This window comes from Chelon labrosus, assembly GCF_963514085.1.
Source record: "Chelon labrosus genome assembly, chromosome: 10".
Classification (NCBI taxonomy): Eukaryota; Metazoa; Chordata; class Actinopteri; order Mugiliformes; family Mugilidae; genus Chelon; species Chelon labrosus.
The window spans coordinates 13,567,936-13,581,780 of NC_140360.1; positions in this window are offsets into that span (position 1 = coordinate 13,567,936).

Consider the following 13,845-nt stretch of genomic DNA (forward strand, 5'->3'; position numbering starts at 1 on the left):
GGTTCTTCGCGCTTACATTTCAATAAAAAAAAAAAAAAACTTAACTAAGTAAACTACTTTCACTGCCTCGTGCTGCTCTGCTGGAGGGAAAGAAGTCCTCAGGCTGTAAGGTTAGAAGCGAGGCGGGCAAGGAGGGAGGGAGAAAAAGGAGGAAAAAAACGTCAAGTGTACGTCAGTGGAACGAAAAGGATCGCTCTCCCTCACAAAATGTCACATGACAGCTTTCTGTCAAATCTACCTTTGGAATTTCAACATGTAAACGAGATGTCGGCACAAGCTTTTTAACTGAGTGGTTTGTCTGTTGAGTTCAAACCACAACACAAAAAGTGTTTAATGAGATGAGGAAGAGTGAGGGTAAGAGTTTTAGTTTTCCAGACTGAATCTTTTGTGAATGTGTTAAGCGCATTTAAAAAAACATTTGAATAAGACATAAACGAGAGTAAAATGTAACTGTTGTTGCATTATTACGCAAAAGGAATTTACGATTATTTTAGATTTAGGATTACTTAAGTGGTCCCAAATTCATTCTGCAGCCTGATAATGACCCTTACTATACAGAGTTATAAAGAACTTTAGTCACAAGAACATCGTGGAGTCCTGCAGCTTTTTGTATGAAGCTAATTGATAAATCAAAATTTTTCACAGTACTATCTTCGAAAGCACTATTTTTAAACAGGTGTGTGCACATTCATTTACTGTAAACATCCTTTTTTATGCTCTCTTCCAACTTTGGAAAGACACATTTGAAACAGATTTTATTTTTATAATTACACACACTCTTAGAAATTCACAGATTTAAGGCTTAACCCGCTTTCTTGCCCTGTCTTAAAGAGAAGAAACTCTGCTGCCAGGAAACCTCTCGGGAGGCTGTCTTTAGTAAAGCAGAGATGTCTCAAATTAAGCCGTCAAAGTCACAAGGATAAAATGTTGGATTATTTAACAGTGCATCTAATTGCAGCATTGCACACAGTGTCACGTGGATCACACAAACACACACACACAACTTTCTAGAGAAAAAGTCTCACTGCTTCAGCTCAGAAACTCAAAATATGCCTAAGAAGGAACCTTGCTTCCATGAAACTATAATATTCAGACATATTGGGGTTTCAGGACAAGAGCTCCATCACTGTTGACTGATGCTACTGAAGACGTGCACAGCAGCAGTGATGCAGCATTAGGTAAACAAAGACAGATGTGATCATCCATCCTCCTTTCCTCTCTCATACCCCTCTCTAAAGTCCTCCCCCTCTTCATTCCCATAAACCACCATTTCTCTCCATCACATTCTCTCTCACTCCTTCTCTCCCTCGGGAGGTCCAGACACTAATAAGCATCAGAATTTCTCTGTGTCTGATACAAGCCCTGCAAGGATTTCCAGTAGCACAGGTGCGGTCTGACTCTGTGTCTATCTGTATGGTAATTGGCCTGTCCCTGGGGATGTGCCGGGGTCACACTGGTACTACAGCAGGCCACGCATGAACATACAGAGGCTCAGCTGCCGATGGTGATGTCTGTGTGTGCGAATGAGCGAGAGGAATCAGAGGGAAAAGAAACAAGAGGCCATTTCTGCAGTAAGAAAGGGAAAACTGTTCAATCAATTTTAGAGCTAATGCGCAGAGCGCAAACATCTGTAGGGTATGTTCTCTATGTCATGTGTTAATTCTGTATCATCCTACTACGTAAGTACTTTTACAATAGTTGCACTGTTGGCTTGATGACTTGTTCGCTGTTGGTCAAACTGCATGTGACTGATATGGTTACAGAATTCTGCTGAAATATAGAAAGTGTGGTAAATGGTGGCTATAAAAGCCTTATTCAATAACCTGCCGCAAATATGCAAGACATTTTTATTTAATTAGATGTAGTTAAAGCATTTTTTTATGGCCTGCATCTTGTCCTAAGACAAGAAATGTAATTTTAGCAAAGATCTGTTATTTTTTAGATAAACAGATCAATAAGTTAGTCCATAAAATGCCAAAAAAATGCAAAATAAAAAAGTAGAGAATGAGATCAGCAACATCTTCATTATATCTGTTTTTCCCAAAATTCAAAGAGATTAAAGTTGCAGCTTAAATACAGAGGAAAAACGCATTTTTAAAAAGCTAAAACCAAGATAATGTTTATTTTCTCATTATGTATATTTTGCCACCTTACCACTTCAACCCTCAATTAACATTAGTTGGTATTGTTGGTTAGGTACTTGAACCTGTTGCAATATGTAAATATTTTTTGTACCTCAACATATTTACTGTTATATAGTTTCTCATGTCTTACCTTACTCCATTTTCTGTATTTTACACTGTTGTTTACTGCCGCTGTAACACCTTAATTTCCCCACGTGAATAAATAAAGTCCTATCTTATCTTATATTATAGTTTAACAATTAATAAACTTTCAACGAATGAAAGGAAAAGTCATTTAGTCACTGTATATTTGATAATATAGATACAAGCCTCGTGGCTGATTACATGATTTAACATTTATTAGGTTTTCTGTGACATTAAGAGACACAGAAAATACTGTACTATTTAGTACGCAGTTTAAGTTGGAAGGTAAGGAAGGTAAATGTGATTAGCTTAAGGGTTTTGGAGAGCATCATGATGTTTGTGCAGTGACACAAACATAGTGCAGCAAACACATTGAAAATCACAGTTGTTTTGTCACAAGTGAATGCACTGATTGTGCCTGTGGATGCATCACAACATCTGACCAGAGCCCTCAGTTACTCTGCCTGGATAGTGCTGACATCTGCAGGACATTGTGTGCAACTGCAACAGCGGGCACCTTCTTCCTTCCACACACTTCCATTCTTTCAAATCATTTGTCCCCCACACAGACAAACGCTGAACTACATTGGCAGATTTAAAACATATTTAATTTCCGTCATGAAAGACAGCAGTGTCAGGTTTGTACAGGTTTGTGAAAGACAGGGACAGCATGCGTCACAGCATAGATGCCAGCTTTCAGTTCTATAATAACATTACACCGTTTAAGCTCCCCTGTCCCATGACAGGCTGGTTCAACTGAGTTACTGTACATCTGCTCAAAGAGACATGTATACCCTCTCTCTCAGACACGCACGCTTACCCTTGTGATGAACACCCTCTGACTCATCACAAAATCAATACATGAGGTGGTAACACAGCCCTCTCTGTCTGCTAACTGAAGGACATTAGCGGTGCCTCTGTGTTTGTTTGTGTCACCCAGTCTCGAAACTCTACAATAAGAGAATGTGATTCCCTTTATAATAATAGAAAACAAAACAACAGCAATAACATGCTGCCATAGATCATAGAGCAATGTCAGATGCACCCAGCGGCGCAAAATAACTCAACCGTGCAGAGAGAATTCCTTGAAAGTCGGTTTTCTAAGAGGAAAGTCATAACAGAATAAAAATAAATCTGAATTTCCTAAACAGCTCATGATGAAATGGTCAACATCTGCACTCTCACATGAGTTATCTTACCTGTCAATGGAGTAACAAGTCCCTCAGTGTGTCGTTAGGCCGAGCCGGCGGGAGGGAGGTCTCACTTCTCCGACGTCCCAGGAACAATGGGCTGTTTTTTCCTGGATCACAGTTGCATCCTCACCGCTGCTCTCCCATTGGTCCGCAGCGCCTCACCATTCACCGAGACAGGAAGCTGTGACAAACAGGAACGTCAGATTCAGCCAATCGGGGGCCGACGCACCGTGGTGACTCATTTTCAAAGTTCTCATCTTTTAAAAAAAAAAAAAAAAAAAAAAAGTAATTTCTTCCACCACACACCCATACAAATATTTTTTGGAACAATGAATGAAAGACTGTTTATGTTATCGTGACTCAGCGACCCACTTACTTGGCCCACTGTGACAGATAGCCTGTCATCCTCCAAAATGCCACAACATAGAATATAAGTCTAAAAACCTTCTAACTCCAGACTGTGAGTGAAACAAGTTCTCTGTGTTTTTGATGTCAAAGGCATTTACTGAGGATAACCACTGAAAACATAAATATGACAAAAACTGGTGTCACAAGAGTTCCAGTGCAGTTTGGTACAACCACAAGAAGTCACCAGTTGAGACTTGAGTCTTGCAGTGTTTCTACAAAGTATGTGAATCACTCACTACCACTACCGGCATGTCTAACCCAGGTCAGCTCCACAAGCACTTTTTATAGAAGCTAGTACGGTGGTAAATGCACCCACAAACTAAACAGGACAGAGTAGAAGCTTCCAATAAATAAATAACACCAAGTGTGTACAAACAATTTTGCCCGTTTTCCACATCATCCAACACTCTGAACTGACGCTTCTCACACATATCACACACCACTGATGCTGCACTGAGTCATACAGCCCCCATAATGCTGACACGGGCCGACTGCCGATCATGTCACCCCTGGTTATAGAATACCCCCACTCCTCCTCTTTTCATCACACTTAAGCGCTGCTGGTCTTTCTGCTAACCTCTTTCTTTACTCTACCATCACACAATACCACTATGAACATTTTCATTCTTAAAGACATCTTTTTTTTTTTGTTCTTAGGATCTGCAAGAAATAAAAAGAGCCCAAGGAAACAGCCGCAGCACTCAAATTAACTGCGTGAGGCAAAACATTAACCAGTTAAAATGAACACAGCAAGTCTTCACTCACCACCTCCGCACATCAGTCCACAAAGCAGCAAGTGAGTTCGCCTCCGATCTGTATGCCGCTGAGCGTGTCTGGCTCAATCCCTGCTTCTGTCTACTTTTGCCTGGCCGTCCCCCGAGCTGTGAGCATGTGTGTGTGTTTGTGTGTCTCGGTCCGTCACTCCACTCCTCTATCACGTCATGCCGCTCCGCTGCTGCCGCAGTACGCCTGCAGCCGTGTCCCCGCCTCTCTCTTTCCCTTTTTCCTCCCCTCATCACAACCCCTCGGTAATGGACCTGTTGGCTGTGGTCCCTCCCTCTCAGTGGTGAAATATAAGCCCCAGCTAGCAAACACAAGGCTGGTCCATTAGCTGGATGAGTGTGGTTTGTGTGTGTGTGTGTGTGTGCGTCTACACATGGCTGCCTCTATAGTGTGAGTACATGGTAATTAAGCAGATGCAGCCACAAATGTGAAAAGCCTAAACACATCATGTGGCTCTCAGGGTCTAATTGGTGGTCAGGGAAGACAGGATGAAAAAAAACACACTATGTTAATGATAGATCTGCTGAGGACAAATGAAAATGTGCGCGCCGCTTGTGTACGCTCACATCATCGCAGCCACATCTGTTGTCTATTTCTGGTGTGTAGCAGTGTGTGTTCTTGAAGGAGGACCAGCCCATCCATCACTACTCTAATTTGCCCCTCACTTGTAATGAAAAGGGGAGCCTGAATAAGAAATAAGGGAGATAAGAGGAGAGATGCTGGAAACAAGGGGGTTGGGGGTTGGCGGGGGGGCTAATAGTGCCGGAGAAACCAAGATGTGCAGACAAATTGAGATTAGCAGTGTACATGCCAGATCTGACCTTGAACTCAGCGTATAGGGACTGTCTGTTCATCCTCATAAAGGACAGGCTGTAGAAATCTCATCATGTGCAGCTCTCTGCTCGGAACGTGAGATTTTTACATTAGAATGACTGAAGGTGAGATTTTACTAATTTCATTATCATTTACGATTTTATTTTGATTAGTTATCTTGAGTTAAACTAACATTAATCAGATTTTTCCTTGCGTTTGTGATTTGCTTTCATCGCTGTCCTCTTCCCAGCCACATTTACTGCATGTCCGTCTCTGTGTCTCTGTCTCTTTCCCTCTTTCCCTCCATGTTTTTGTATTTTCTCTCCTCTCATATTTCTGCTGTGCTGGCTTACGGTTTGATACTGACGCAAGGGGACAGTCCTGCATATTTAATGAGGACTGCGATCCACAACAGGATCAGACCCTTAAATATGTCGTAATGATCCCTTCTATAAACGTGGCTCCACTTATTGATTACAATTTCATTTCTGATGATCCCATCCTGTGCGTGTGCTGAGTTATCATTACACCCTGCGGATCTTTGCTGTCTTGGTCCTGCAGCCCTGAGAGCTCTCTGGTTGATCACATATTGATCAGACATTGACTTGGTCTGCAAGTCTTTGCTGGAGAGATGCATAAATAAATAATGGGAAATCTAGACAGTGAAACAGTACTATGCTAATTAATACACAAACTGACCCACTAACAATGACAAATTGATGCACGCTATTAGAACACAGAAAGCACAGCACTTCCCCCAACGCATACAGGACACATGGATACTGTACATATACCCCCCTCCTTCTTTTCCCCACATACAGCATGTCCTTCATGCTGTAGATAACATTCACTTCATTCCTCACCTCCAAATACTCACATTAAGGCCAGGTTTTGCTCCTCTGTTTTTTCAGCTCCCAACCCGAGGATTAACGCTCCAAATTCAGCCAATAGCAAAACAAAAACCAAAAAACACACACATGATGTGTTGCTTTGTCTCAGTGTCTCATGAAACGGGAAGTGACTCTTTACAGAGGATTATGGGTAAGAGTGTGCATGCGTCTGCTATGAGAGAGTGTGTGTGTGTGTGTGTGTGTGGGTGTGTGTGTGTGTGTTGAGGGGCAAGGGGGGTGGAGGGGTTAATGTCATAGCTAATCGTCTGATGTCCCCCAAGGCATGGCCTCCCCCCTGAGAGACAGACCCTGACAGACGCTGTTTTGACAATGGGACACTTGTGTCACTGTCCCCCTGAGGGGCATATGGAGGGATGAAAGGAGGGGGGCAACTCTAACATGTTGGCTGTCTGGATCACGGGGCCTCAGATGTGCAGCTTCACTGAGATGTGTAAAATTAAGCAAGAACAGAAACGCAAAAGCAGAAGAAGGACTAATTGAGAAATCTTGAGAAACTAAAAACATTACAGGCAGATGAAGTACTATGCTCTGAAATATATATGTAATTGTCACAGTGCTCCATCTAAAATGTATAGGTTAGTCTCCAGGGTGTGACTGCAGTAGTGTCACCACTAGATGGGGTCAGAGTGCCTCATCTTTTACTACCATTTTTTGAGGAATCCAGTCAAATGAAAGGTCCTTTTCACATCTTATATTAAAACATTTCTCGGGTTATCCAATCACAAGTGGGCAGCTCTAAATAAATACGGTCCCATCTGGTATTGTAGTGGGTCTCCACATGTGTCTCAACAGACCACTTGTCTGCACTCTAAATGTAAATAAACACCTATATTTTATTGTATTTCTGGCTCATGACCTTCATCAGGGTCATTCCATGACCCGGGATATTTTAATATATTTCATCCTTGTAGTTGCTAAAATCTAAACTATCAAACAAACCCAAAGAAGAAGAACTTAGCTTTCAGACTGACAGGTGAGGTGTCCGTAAACGACAAAGACTTAACTGCTCATAGCATGTTACAACACTTTCACTTGCACACAGCAGGGATATATCATCCACTTGTAATCATATCGGCAAGCAACCTCAATTTTTTAGTTTTTTTTCAACAATCTTGTGACAACACTGGCCAATGTTAATTTTCTTGACACATCCCATGACATAGATAAGCATGTTCAATAAGGATCCCTTAAAAATAATTTAACAATTGAGAAATTTGAAATTTACAGAGCAGCTCTTTGTTTTTACTTCAGTTTCTTGTCTATTCATTTAATTGTGGACTACCTGGTTTGTATGTGGGGTTCTCATGAAAATGGCAGGACAATTGTCAAGTAATAATAATTTATACATGTATGTGCTGTAATTAAAAGAAACATTTTGCCTTTTACTGCCAGTTTTCGACAGTTTAGATTTTTCTTATATGTATTTTCTCTTATTAAAACTGCATTGTAGAAACAAAACAATAAAAAACCCAAGATCCTACTATGAAAAACAGCAAAAACACCTGACACCAAGTCAGTCTTTTTGTTTGATTTGACTACTAATCAAACAAAACTAACTCAGTAGTTCACGGAAAAACAAAACTATAGAGACAATAATGAGTCATTATTACGGCTTCAGGTTAAGCTTAAGCTAAGCGACACCACTGACAGTCAAAATGACAGGGACACTTCCTTTCATATACCTAAGCATTAAACTGTCTCCACTCGACCTGACGGGGTGTTAAGATGGAAGAACTGCAGTGAACGAACAAAGGGAGACCCGTGACAGGAGATACTTAGATCTACAGATGCTAAAGCGAAGAATCATGTCATCATGATTGTCATACTTATAGTCGCACAGTGGGTATTTCCTAACGATAATAATATAACACACTGTCAAGCACTTGGGGTGCACAGAGACCTACAGGAATTTCATATTAATTAATAAATAGGCTCATTACATAAAATGCAGGTGTGTATATCCGTGTTTGGAGTGACAAAAACAGCTCTTCTACAATCAGAGGATATTTGTGTGGGATTGTGTGGCAGTGGAATATTTAGTACATGACATTTTGTGTAAAACACCAGTCATCTGTGTAAGGATCATCATGACTGACAGGTTATCAGATAAATTACATCTTCACTAAACATAGACTAACATCTGGTTGATATTTTGGTTGATGCAGTAAAAAAAAGAAGAAACCTTGAAGAAGTAACAAGCTGTAAGTTGTGTCTTCCAGTGTGTGTGTGTGTGTGTGTGTGTGTGCGCGACCCATTAGTATTGCACAGGGCCTCTCTGCTGTCACCTTTAAAATGCGCCCTTTAAAAGAAAAGTAGCAGCCTTAGGCAAAGCTGCTGGACTGTTTCTCCTTTTACACTACCTGTACTGACAAGTTAAACCAGCTTTGACTACTTGGAGTTGAAATTCCCACCAGGACCCTGTAACAGCTCTGAGAGCAAACACCAGAGACAGAGAGGAGACAGTCACAAGTCGTCAAAGGTAAGCACAGCTGTAACCTCCTTCTCTCTTGGTCTAATAGCAGATTCAATTTTAAACCTGAGTGGAAATATTCATGTTTTAGTTTCTTCTTTTTTTCTAGATTGAGTCAGACAATCAAAACGAGTTACAGGAAGTTTAGAGAAGATTGCACTCCTTTAGTCAGCCTCAGCTCATTCCTTATGCAGTCAATATTTTAGATTGAGCACTTCTGCAAAACATTTTGAAGTAGATGTTGTTTTTATTTCTAACCGCGATTTGAGTCTGTAAATAACGTGTCTTATACTGTGTTTATAACCCATAATGTTACACAACAATAGTAGTTTTCAGTATTCAAGAAAAATGTGAAATGATGGACTATTTATATATGTACAGCGTACAATGCCAAAGTGAAAAATGTTTAACAGCACAATATTTTCTAGCAATTGTCCAAATCTAAACAGATTAAAAAGATGAGGATCAGCTGACAAGTCTCAAGTATTTCTTCTCTTCCCTAAGGGTCAAAAGAAAAGCTGCAAAGCTGCATACCTCTATAACAACAGCCCTGCAATTTGGCATGTTTCTTGAATTGCCAAAGCACAATTTACTAAAAATTCCTCTTCTCTTAGACTGCTCTAGACTCAGGAGTGTCAATTATGATCAGGTCAGTACCTAAAGAAATGGAAGAAACAGAAGAAAGTCCTACAGGTAAAGTACATGCTTTGCAATCAGATTGTTTGGCTTTAGTGTCCCTCCACAGTTCAAATAATTCACTGTACATTTTAGATGCCACCCCACAATGGAGAACCGTGTCTGACCCAAAACAAGCCAGCCAGCTCTTTTCACAAGACCTTCTCCGCAGACACAAAGATTCAAGGAGTCTGTTTCTGTGTGTGGACGTCAGACAAGACAAGGAGGAGCAAGACCGAGCTTTGGTCGCATTCTACAGCCGAGACAACGTTTGCTGGGCGTCGCCACTTCGCTGCAAACTTCAGGGTAACTGTTAGTAAATGACAAAGCACAACCTGGCTGGAAGAGGTTCTTCATCCTGTGTAAAGGTGTTTGTTTCTCCACAGGTGATAATGCTGCAGGAATTGGGGTTAACCGTCACATGATGTCAACGGTGATTTTCAAGCTTATAAGTGGATTCCATATAAACTTAGGTTAGACACGTCAACAACATATTCACACGACTACTGATTGATTAAAACTATTACCTGCAGAAAAGCAAATATAAATGACGCTGACTTGATAACTGATTGATGGACTGATAGTTTAAGTCCCATCATACACAAACAGCAGCAACTAGCGGTTTCTTCTTGAGACATGTCCTAAAAATGAACTAAAATAGAACTAAAATATTAGTAGTATCAAAATCTTCATTTGTTATTCTATACATATACAGATACTGGGTATAATTGCGATTATTTTTCTTAGCTATTAACCTTATCCTCTATCTATCACTGTTGCAGGAAGCGCAGCAATCACCAAAATCTTCGAAGGCGAGTCCAGTCACCTCATCCCGTCAGTTTCAGAACAACTGTTAAACATAAACATGTTCAGTGTAGCAGGCCGAATGCTCGGCCATTCCTTCTTGCATCATGGCCCGAGTTTCCCGGGACTCAGCCCAGCTATAATCCACGTTTTATTTGGAGGTTCACCGGAGACTACTCCCGTGACCATACGGGACTGCCCTGACCTCGACATCCGCGACGCTGTGAAAATGGTGAGCCCCGAGTTTAACCGAGGTCAAGCACAAAATTTATTTTTGACCTCCAAAGGCTCCATCTGTCGCTGGATGCCACAGGCCCATAAAAATGCAATCTGCTGGATTTATTCTATGCATGCCGCGTGAATAAAATGTGCTTCTCATTATGTTTTATATCAGCTTGATGGAGAAGGCGAATTAAAAGAGTCCGACTCCATCCATCAGCTCTGCCTGTCGTGGAATCTGCCAGCACCAAATGCCACCAACAGGAAATGGCTGTCTGAAAAGCTCCTCTTGCATGCAGTAATGTCAAAAGTGCTTCTGCTTCAGCTTTGCAGCTCTTGTTACTTTCTGTACACTGGTGCTGAAGACAGTCCCTACATTAATTCATCATACATTATATTTATGGAGACACACTGGTTCAGATACTCTTGATGAGGGCTTGCTCGTTCCAATGTTTCTTCTGGGATATATAATCACAACTAATTGCCCATTTAGAAAGGAAATGGAGTGCAGCGGAAAGCCACAGAGTCAGTTTGCTTGGCACTACAGGCAAAATCAGAGTAGATCTAAATTGTGTCAACAAATAGAAATGTTCCTACAAACGGGGCTCTAGATATTTTATAGTTTTGAGAAAGTTTATCTTTAAATTTAAGCTGAACTAGATTTCTTTTGAGACAGCTTTTTGCACCACTCCAGGAATAAATCTTTCTACAATGTTCACGACAGCTAACACACACTACAAATCTCCAGATCATCCATCTGCCAAGCTAATTTTGGTATTGTTTAAATAAACAGCTGCTTATAAAAATCTACAATGTTGCTGAGGTCAGAGAATACGCTCCAAACATCTGGCTCAGCTCATAAACGTTCACCACATTAACTTTAATAACATCCAGTGTATCGGAACAAAAGAGTTATTTTGTGCGTCGTGTGCGTTGTGTTGCAGGTCATTGGGCAGACAAGGCGACAAATCAATCAGTTCCGAAAAGGCTTACAAGAGACAGAACTGTGGCCACTTCTTATTCAGAGAAGAGACGTAATCCCAATCCTGTTTCCCACGGAGTCTGAAGCACAAGTCACGCCCCAGGTAAACTAAGACAACACACATCTAATGCAACAACACTGGGCATTTTGTGTAAAGAAAAATTCTTTACCTTAATTCTTGAAATGCAGACAGCATCAAAATCAGTAGAGTCTCTATCATCTATCAGAATACATTTGACAAGCCATATAGTGTGTTGTCCGAATTCTCCTTGGCCCAGTATCAACATAAACCGATCAGCTATAACATTATGACCAAAGTAAATAACATTGACCATCTTGTGACAATTCAGTGATCTGGTGGGAAACTTTTGGACCTGGCATTAGTGTGGATTTTACTTAGGCATGTACCACCCACCCAGACCAGACCAGGCACCCCCACCCCATAGCAATGACACTCCTTGATGGCAGCAGCCATCCCCAGCAGGATGCAGCCTGACACAAGAACACACACAAAAACGGTTTAGGAACAACTCAAAAAACATGAAAAACAGCACAAGGTGTTGACCTGGCCTCCAAATTCACCAGATCCCAAATTGATCAAGTATCTGTGGGATGCACCGAAACAAGTCTGATCCACAGAGGCCCCTCCCCTCAAACCACGGGACCCAAAGACCCCCACTAACAACATTATGTTGCCAAACACCACAGGACAAACTCAGAAGGCCCATGTCCATTCTCTGATGAGTCACAACTGATTTGGAGGCACAAGGGAGACATACATAATATTAGGAAGGTGGTCATAATGTTATGCCTGATCTGTGTATAAAAAGATTATTCTGAATAGACTGGGAGTTGCGTGTCATTTCAGATGATCTTGGATTGCATTACATGGCCTTCATCAATAACTGTAATCCTTGAGAAGAGCTACAAAGCAGTAGAAGAGGAGGAGTCTGATGTCTGGGACGTTTGTCGAGTGTCTGGCTACTTGAAAACGTTCATTGAGAGCGGTACGTATCAGTGCTTTTAATGTGCTATTTCTAAAGTCTGTCCAACACATGTGATGCCTAAACTGCTGCTCTTCCCACACAGCGCCTCCAGCTGAGCTGAAGAACCTCATAAAGTTCTGGATAGGGTGGGAGGTACCAGTCACAGAGATGAAGGTGGAAATAGTAGAGGCCACATTTCCCACAGCTCTAACGTGTTTTGAGAAGCTGAGGCTGCCAAGGCATTACACAGCATTCAAAACGTTTCATCGGGATTTGTGTGCATGCATAATGCACCACTATGGTTTTGGCTGTGACTGAAGTAATATTCACTTTAAACGTCTGCAGACTGAACTTGTGTGGGCAACTGTTATATATGTAAAATAAACAATTCTTTATGACTCGCCTTCCTCTGAACATTTCTGGTCATTTAACATTTTGCATTTCTAATTGCAATCCATGGTTTTCAGTCCAGCTAGCGTGGCATGCTATAAACTTGACACAGACTTTAATAAAGCACTGATTCAAATAAAGCCGAGAGGAGGCTTGAATCATGAAAAGTGAATGAATGAAAGGTAAATGAATAGCTTGAAAACTTTTGCTAGCTTCTATAATTCATGACAGACTCTAGGTTTGGACTGGTGGCGGAATAAAGCAAGACCTCTGAAGATGTCTTATTGGGAAACTTTCTATTTTAAAGACCAAATGAGGAAACTAAATGTGTTTGTACCGCTGAGGTACATACAGATCAGAATAAAGAGTCACTGTATTGGGGCCTTCTAACTTTTTTTTTACTGGGGTTCAGCACTCACGAATACCACATGATGGCAGTAGAGGTAAATAATCGTATAACTGGATGCTCGTCACCCACTCTGCTTTCTGTCTGTACAGCAAGTACCACCAGTCAATGAATTCCTTCTCATCCATTAAGCCCAGTTGAGTGACCTTCAACAGTCAGTGCCTGAAGATTGAATCATATTTCTTGCAGGGTAAGGGGAAAACAAGGCCAGATGACACTTAATTTATTATTCTATAATTGTCTGTGTGATGGATTTAGTGGCTCTAAGGGTAAACAGTATCAAACAAAATCTGAAACCAGCAAAAAATAATTTGAGGGTCATTCTTGATGCTCTCGGTTGTACACGCTCACTTGCACCTACTCTACTGCTGCTTAATGAAATCTGGATAGAGACCAGAGGTTTGTTTTAGTGATCCAAGGAACACTACAATTACCGTCCTTCAGCTGTATGCCTAAACCAACCAGTCAAGTTGTATATTGCTTCCATATAGACCTACTATAATATACTGGATGCAGTGTTGTGCAAGCTCACACTAAA